Genomic DNA, 8,988 nt, shown 5'->3' with positions numbered 1-8,988 from the left:
AGGCGAATGTTGTAGCGGATGCTTTAAGTAGAAAGGCGGGAAGCATGGGAAGTCTAGCTCACTTGCAAGCTTCTAGACGCCCATTGACTAGAGAAGTTCAGATTCTGGCTAACGAACTTATGAGATTAGAAGTAAATGAGAAGGGAGGATTGTTGGCTTGTGTGGAGGCAAGATCTTCTTTTCTTGACAAGATTAAGGGAAAGCAGTTTAATGATGAGAAATTGATCCGGATCCAAGATAAAGTGTTGCGAGGAGAGGCTAAGGAAGCACAAATCGATGAGGAATGTGTTTTGAGAATCAAGGGAAGGGTATGTGTACCCCGCGTCGATGATTTGATCAACACTATTCTGACAGAGGATCATAGTTCAAGGTATTCTATACATCCTGGTGCAACCAAGATGTATCGTGACCTAAAGCAACACCTTTAGTGGAGTAGAATGAAGCGTGATATTGTTGATTTTATTGCCAAATATCTAAACTGTCAACAAGTAAAGTATGAACACCAGAGTCTCGGAGGAACACTTCAGAGAATGCCCATTCCTGAATGGAAGTGGGAAAGGATTGCAATGGACTTCGTGGTTGGTCTTCCCAAGACAATGGGTAAGTATGACTCTATTTGGGTGATTGTTGATAGGTTAACTAAGTCTGCTCATTTCATTCCGGTCAAGGTGACTTACAATGCAGAGAAGTTAGCCAAACTTTATATCTCGGAAGTGGTGCGATTGCATGGGGTTCCACTCTCCATTATATCAGATAGAGGTACGCAGTTTACTTCTAAGTTTTGGAAAACATTGCATGCGGAATTAGGTACTAGGTTGGACCTTAGTACTGCGTTCCATCCTCAGACCGATGGTCAGTCTGAGCAAACGATTCAAGTATTGGAGGATATGCTTCGTGCATGTGTGATAGAATTTGGTGGTCAGTGGGATAGCTTCTTACCCTTAGCAGAGTTCTCCTACAACAATAGATATCACTCAAGCATTGATAGGGCCCCATTTGAGGCACTATATGGGAGAAGATGTAGGTCTCCCATTGGGTGGTTTGATGCATTTGAAGTTAGACCTTGGGGTACTGACCTTCTGAGGGAATCGTTAGATAAAGTGAAATCTATTCAAGAAAAGCTTCTAGCAGCACAAAGTAGACAGAAGGAGTACGCAGATCGGAAGGTTAGAGACTTGGAGTTTATGGAGGGTGAACAAGTCTTGTTGAAGGTTTCGCCAATGAAAGGGGTGATGCGGTTTGGTAAGCGAGGTAAACTTAGCCCAAGGTATACTGGTCCATTTGAAGTACTTAAGCGAGTAGGGGAGGTGGCTTATGAGTTAGCCTTGCCTCCAGGGATGTCCGGAGTGCATCCGGTATTCCATGTATCTATGTTGAAAAGATACAATGGGGATGGAAACTACATTATCCGTTGGGATTCAGTTTTGCTTGATGAGAATTTGTCTTATGAGGAGGAACCTGTTGCCATTCTAGATAGAGAAATTCGCAAGTTGAGATCAAGGGAGATTGCATCCATCAAAGTTCAATGAAAGAATCGACCCGTTGAAGAAGCCACTTGGGAGAAGGAGGCAGATATGCGAGAAAGATACCCACATCTGTTTACAGATTCAGGTACTCCTTTTCGCCCTTGTTTTCCTTCTTTTGATCGTTCGAGGACGAACGATGGGTAAATTGGTATCTATTGTAACGACCTATTTAGTCGTTTTAAGCAGCAGATTTTATTTCTGGAAAACTGGCTGAGACGACGGACCCCACGACGGACCGTCATGGGCACGACAGACCGTCGCAGGGTCTCGTTTTAAAACACTTAGAAAATCTGAAAATTGGGTACTGAAATTGACTCTCTGAACTTCATAACGAAATGGCAGGACGGACCGTCACAGGTGTGGCGGACCGTCACAGAGCCTTCAGTGGAAATCCACTCTCTGGACCTTGCGACGACCTGCAGGACGGACCATCGCAGGCACGACGGGCCGTCGCAGGTTGCGCAATCCCAGTCTGGGTCGGATTTCTTTATACGTTTTAAGGGACGTTTTTGACTATTCCTTCTTTAATTATAAAGTTAGTGGGTTAATTCTAATAAGTCTAATTACTTGGGGGTTAAAAGAGGTAACCTTAAGTTAATTAGTGGGTTATTATTTCCATCTTTATTCTTAATTATATACTAATTAGGGTAAAAGAAAGAGGGTTTGAATAAAGAAAATAGAAAGAACAAGAGAAAGAGGGAGAAAGTCGAACGAGAAAGAGGAGAAACGAAGAGAAACAAAGCTTGGGAAATTGCTTGCTTGATCACCAATCTTCGGTGGAGGTAGGTTATGGTTTTCATGCTATTCGTAGTAAACTCTTAATAGCGAATGATATGTATTGATAGTATTGTAAACCCTGCTATGTGCTTAATTGTATGATTGCATGAACGTGATTATATAATTGTGATTATGTTAAGCATGATGAAGTTATTGAATCCCGAATCTTGATAAAAACCTAATCTCTTTTTAATGATGATGCCTTGGTAAGGGAGAAGGCTTGATGAACTAAAGTAATGAGATTGATGATGCCTTGATAAGGGAGAAGGCTTGATGAACTAAAGTAATGAGATTAGGGGATCGGGTGTCACGAACCGACACGTAGAATTAGGGGATCGGGTGTCACGAACCGACACGTAGATTTTGGGGATCGGGTGTCACGAACCGACACGTAGATTTAGGGGATCGGGTGTCACAAATCGACACGTATATTTAGGGGATTAGAGTGTCACGTTCCGACACATAGTAGTAGGGGATCGGAGTGTCACGTACCCACACAAGAGGATTAATGAATATGAGGGAGCGGAGTGTCACGTACCGACACAAGAGAAATAAAGATAATGAATCTTGAAAGATGTTAATATACTCAATCTAATGAACATAATTCCCAAATGAGTATGGTATTGAGGCTTGAGTCCTCATGTGTGAACTTGACGGTAATTGTTAATGATATAGTACTTGTTGTTGCTACATGTTGAGTGTCATAGTTGATTTTATGATATTACTTGGTATATATTGATTTCTATTTTGAGTTGGTCGATGATATCTACTCAGTACCCGTGTTTTGTACTGACCCCTACTTTTATGTTTTCTTCTTGTTTATTTGTGGAGTGCAGCAAACGCGCCGTCATCTTCGACTCAACAGTAACTCTAGCCAGTCTTCATTACTCCGGATATCAGGGTGAGCTAATGCTTCTAGCTTGGACTGGATCTTTCTCTTCATGTCTTGATGCCTTGAAGTTCCGGCATGGACTAGCTTTTATGTATTTTTAGCTTCTTAGATACTCTTAGCTTTAGTAATTTGAGGATAGATGTTCTTGTGATGATGACTTCCAGATTTTGGGAAATAATAGTTATGGAATTAGTTTTGATTAATAAGTTTAAGTCTTCCGCATTACTTTATGTTGATATTACATTGAATGTTAAGGTTTAGATTGGTTGGTTCGCTCACATAAGAGGGTAAGTGTGGGTGCTAGTTGCGGCCCGGTTTTGGGTCGTGACAGCAATATACGAGGACAATTTCAAGACAGAATTTATGGATGGAGATCATACCTATATGGGTATCAGTGCGATGGCCTGGACCTCCACTATCACTAGATCTCAATCCATCGTCGTTTGATCCTCGAGAGAAGTATTGGACTAGATTTCCAACAGAAGGATCAAAGATTACACCTCCTCATCCATCTTGTGAATTCAGATAGAAGAATTATTGTTCGAAAGTTTTCAGGTACGATATTATTTCTATTACTTGTTGAAATGATGACTTTAGAAAACATTGAAACTAATTATCATTTATTGTAATGATCCTCGGGGCATTAACGATGCTATTCGAAGTGGATGCAACTGATTATATGATATCGATCAGTGGTAATGATGCTCTCCGAAAGCTTTGTTCGCCTGAAAAAGTGGAAGTTTTTTCTACTTGACAAACAATGATCGATATATGATGAAAACAATGAAGAAGGAAGAAACAAAAGTAATTGTCTAAATAACTGCAATTTTTTTCTACAAAGATCAATATTTCCCCTTCTAAGGAACATTATGAATTTCATTGCCACCAATTTCCTTTGGTTTATGAATTTCAATTACCACCCATTTACTTTAGGATTTTCTTAAATCGGTTTCTTTACTTCCGAATTGAATCTAATTCAATCTTTTGATTGTGATTCATCAATGACACATGACTTGGAAGTTTACTATCGATCCAATCCAATAACCACAAGATAATGAGCTAGGACGACAACATTTGAAGAATCAACATTACATCCACCATTCTCACGAGTCATAACAGTAAGATATTTTTACTATCTATTCACACTTAGAGACTCAACTTATTGACTAAACTTATTGAGGTGAAGAAAAAGAAGATGTCAACATGGAAACAATAGAAAACTTAACAAATCTGATGAAGAAGATGAACTCCAAGAGAGCTCCAAGAACTGATGTAGTTGGGGGAAAATGTTTAGGTTTTTTTTTAAAAAAAAAATGGGTAATGGATTTTAATGGGTCGGGTGGATCCGGGTGGATAGGGTGGTTTGGGTCAAACTAATTAGATTTTAATTAATTAAATTTCTAATCAATTACAACATGCCACATAATAAATGAAATAATTAAATGTATTGACTAAGTAGTCTAGTAGCCAAAAAGGCAAAATAGGTCTCTAAAGGTTAACCCCAAAGGTATTTTAAGGTCAAAAGATAAACGAGGGGTATTTTTATATCAATTCTAATACTATAAGGATATTTTAAACCCTTCTCCGATTTGTTTAATGTTGGTATGATATAGGTAGGATCTGTGCATCTCTGTATGTTCGTTGTCATGTGTTCTTGACATGTTTTTTTTTCTCAAATTTTTTGAATGGTATATATTTGTTTTTGCTACAATTTTTGCAATAGTAAAATTTGCATTGTTTTACATTTCAATTTTTTTTTAGTAATTTATTCCAGTTGGATATCAACTTCACACAATTTTATTTTTATTTTGTGAAATGTTTTCAAGTTGGATATCAAGTTTATACAACTTAGATATCAGCATAAGCCACATTTTTATTAGACTTTAGTCTTGAAAAACACCTCATAACATATAGTACACCACAATTGTATACATTGTTACACTTAAAATTTCCAAATAGATATAAAAAAAACAACATATTGCATAGTTTTACATTTTGTTTCTTAATAATTTTTCAGTGGGATATCGGGTATGCAATATGCCATTAACTAGTTTTAGTTTGGATAACTTGGTTGAAATCTCAAATACATCTTAATATTTCTATTTTTGCAATGCGATATCAGTTCAAAGTCAAAAGGACACCAATTGAAATTACGTTAAATATTTTATATTGACTTACACTGTATCTAATTGATTCCAAATTGAAAAATAAGAATGACATTAAATTGATATCTAACTTGTATAAATCTGAAAATAATGAAGCCTAATAATGTAATAAAACAATGACTATTTTATATTATAATTTGTATCTACATCAATTGCATCTTGTTTTATTTTTTTTTTCAAGTCGGACATTAGGTGGATACCAAAAGAAATATCAATTGAAAATTACACTAACTAGTATCTATTTGACTTCAATTGCATACCAAATGGATATCAATTGCATACCAACATTACTTAATCAATTGTTCACTATATATTTGAAAAACAATTAGCAATTTATTAAGTAATATTGGTACATTGACTTACATTGTATCAACTTGATCTTCAAATTGAAAAAGAAAAACGACATTAAATTGGTATCATATACATTTGGTATTTTAACTTGAGAATTTAAGACAAACATTGAAAATTAAAAAAATGTGAAGTTGGTGTCGACCTTGCATAAATCTGGGAAGAATGCAGTTGATAATATAAAATTATGACTATTTTATAATATATATACCTCAACTACATCTTGATTTATATTATTTTTTTCAAGTCGGACACCAAATGGATACCAAAAGAATACTAATTGAAAATTAAAATAACTAGTATTTGTGTGACTTCAATTGCATATCAAATGGATACCAATTACACACCAGTATTACTTAATAAATTACACTATATATTAAAATACAATGAATACATAAAAATAAATTTTATAGTACTCAGCATAAATGTTCTGAAATCATAATTCATTAGTAAAAAACTAAATAAATCAAAATATGAGTCTGTTACAATTATAAATTATGATTTTTTTTTTTGTGTAGGATAATTTGAACATGTCTTCCTGTTGTAGCCCTCCCAACGACATGTGTTGCATGTAACTTTGGACCTCTTGATCACATCAACAAAACCCTTTCAGCGTTCAAGTTTATTCACATATTTCATTCCTATTTCATGGCAAAATTCATCAATTATTCATATTAAGATCATGTCACTTTTATATCAAAATAATTTCATTTTTATCTATTAATTTTCATTTACTAAATACACAATATACCAAATTCATTATGTTATTATTTTCAAATTCATTTCAATATAATGCCAAAAAATATAATCAATCATACCAACAGATTTGTACCAAAAAAACAAATCATAAATTGTCATATATGCCTGTTATAAGTAGTATACAAATTACCCAAAAAAAATGTTATGCAATTTTTTAAACCAGAAACAAAACAAAAAAAGTATATCTGATTCAGACAAATAATGAACAAATTAAATGTTCAAACATTATACTTTTAAAACAATGTCATAATTAAAATTATTATACACAATAAGAAATCAAAACTCAGTATACAAATTTCATAAAATTATTATGTACACTTTTCATATCTATTGGATGTCATTACTTATTCATACTAGAGTCACGCCACCAAAATAAATAGTACCAGAATCCTACCAACATGGTAATAAATAGTATATCAATGTCAAGCAAATTTTATGTAATTTTAAATCAGAAATACAAAAACACAAAATGAATGTTCATATCAAAATCTAACATTTATATAAAAAACATTTTAATTAAAACTTTTGTACACGAACGAAATCTTAAAAAAGAAATCAGTTTGAATGTTTATAATTTTGTTACATTTTCTTACCAATACAAATAAAATATCTTCATGAACACTAATACGAAGGATTCTATCTACTATCATGATTTATTAGTGTTGATAAGAAATCGTGCATTACAAAAAAATAAAGATTATTGTATAAAATCAATTAGAAACTAGATGAGAGTCAGCGAAAACATTGAGAACATAGAGAAACGTATGAAGAAAAAAATAACAAATCTGTTCCAAAATGTCAACAATCGCTTTGAGCTAAATAAGAAAAATAAATATTCATTTGTTATAACTCTTCTACTTTTATGTCTCTTATTAATTATCATTAATATTTTCAAATTATTTACTACTAAAATATCGTTTTTACCTTATTTTTTCACACTAATTAATTTTTACTGTTATTTTAAATTGTTTTTTATTTTAGTAAAATATTATAATTGAAATTCTGAAAAAAAAAACTAAATTGAGAGAAACTTTAGACAAAATAATTATAATTTGATTTTTTAATTAATGTTAATAGATTAGAGTGAAATAAGGAAAATAAATATTCCTTAATAGTTTCAATCTCCTAAATTTATGCTAATTTATAATTATCATCATTGAATTAAAAAATAATAATATGTTATAAACAATTTGTATTATAGTGAATGTCTAATTAAGTGGAGTCCTCGTAGGATATGCTTACGAATTCTACTTGGAGATCAAGTAAGGTTTTCCCTATAAATAAAGGGTTTCCTTCATTGTAAATAAGATTTGTGAAAGATCTATGAATCCTGAATATACTATGAATAAAAGATCTTTTCTCTTTTCTCTACTTTTTTCTTCTAATTTTATATAGTTTCATAACACGTTATCAGCACGATTGTTTTATTCTTAAAGAATTATGAAGAAGACGAGAAAAGTGCAAAAAAGATATCTTGCAAACCTTATGCAATAAGGTTCTTATATCTTCAAGGTATGATTTATTTTTATGTTATAATTATTTATGTAACAGATCTGGAGGTACCATACAAAGTAAGTATTTAAAGAGACTTGTCGACTTTCTATACGTTTAATTTTAACCGACTGCGAAGATAATTTCTTAATTTATTTTAATAATTAAATAAGTACAATTTAGTGAAAGATATTTTTTCAATCTCTACATGAGATACGTGATCTATTAAACTATATCTATTAAATGCTAGTGTTGATTATAAGAAATCATTAGTCTTAGGTTTGTGTGTAATTATAATATATAATCATATTAATGATCATCAAAAGTGATAAAATTGAAATTATTTTCAAAGGCTTGAGGTTGAGTCTCATTATGGGTAAGACAATGAATTTAAGTTATATCGCACCAAAAGAATAAGACAATGGATTTACTTCCAATCGCAACAAGAGGGTAAGACATTAGAAGTCTTGATGCTTTGTGATGAAAAATGTTTGATTCAAATCTCTTATTGATTTATCGCATAAGAAGTTGGATTTGAGTCTCAATGCACCATATTGATGATATTATGATGAATAAGGGAAATAATGAGTTTTTGATAAAATTAGTCATAAAATATATCTCGTTGAAACAGATTCATTTTTCAAAGTGAATGTAGTAGTGCATAAATGTCTAAAAGAATACAATTGATTAAATGATGCACATGAATATGGAATGAGGTACTAAATTATCAAAATTTGATGTACTTAGATGATTGTGTTCCATTCATGAAGAATGAGAGTCTTTGATAAATAGTAAAAATACAGATCCATTCTTTAGAGTGAATGAGGTGATAAACCACCATGCTAGACGTGAATTTTCTTGTACTTCTTGTTAACAAGGCAAGTTAATTGTGAGACCATCATAAACGAAAGTTGAGATTGAATTCTCTGCGTTCTAGGAACGTATACAGATATTTGTGGACCTAGTCATCCACTTAGTGGATTGTTTAGATATTTAATGGTCCTAATAAATGTTTCTTCTATATGATCTC

Source organism: Solanum lycopersicum, chromosome 11 (assembly GCF_036512215.1).
Source record: "Solanum lycopersicum chromosome 11, SLM_r2.1".
Classification (NCBI taxonomy): domain Eukaryota; kingdom Viridiplantae; phylum Streptophyta; class Magnoliopsida; order Solanales; family Solanaceae; genus Solanum; species Solanum lycopersicum.
Note: the sequence above shows the minus strand (reverse complement) of the source record.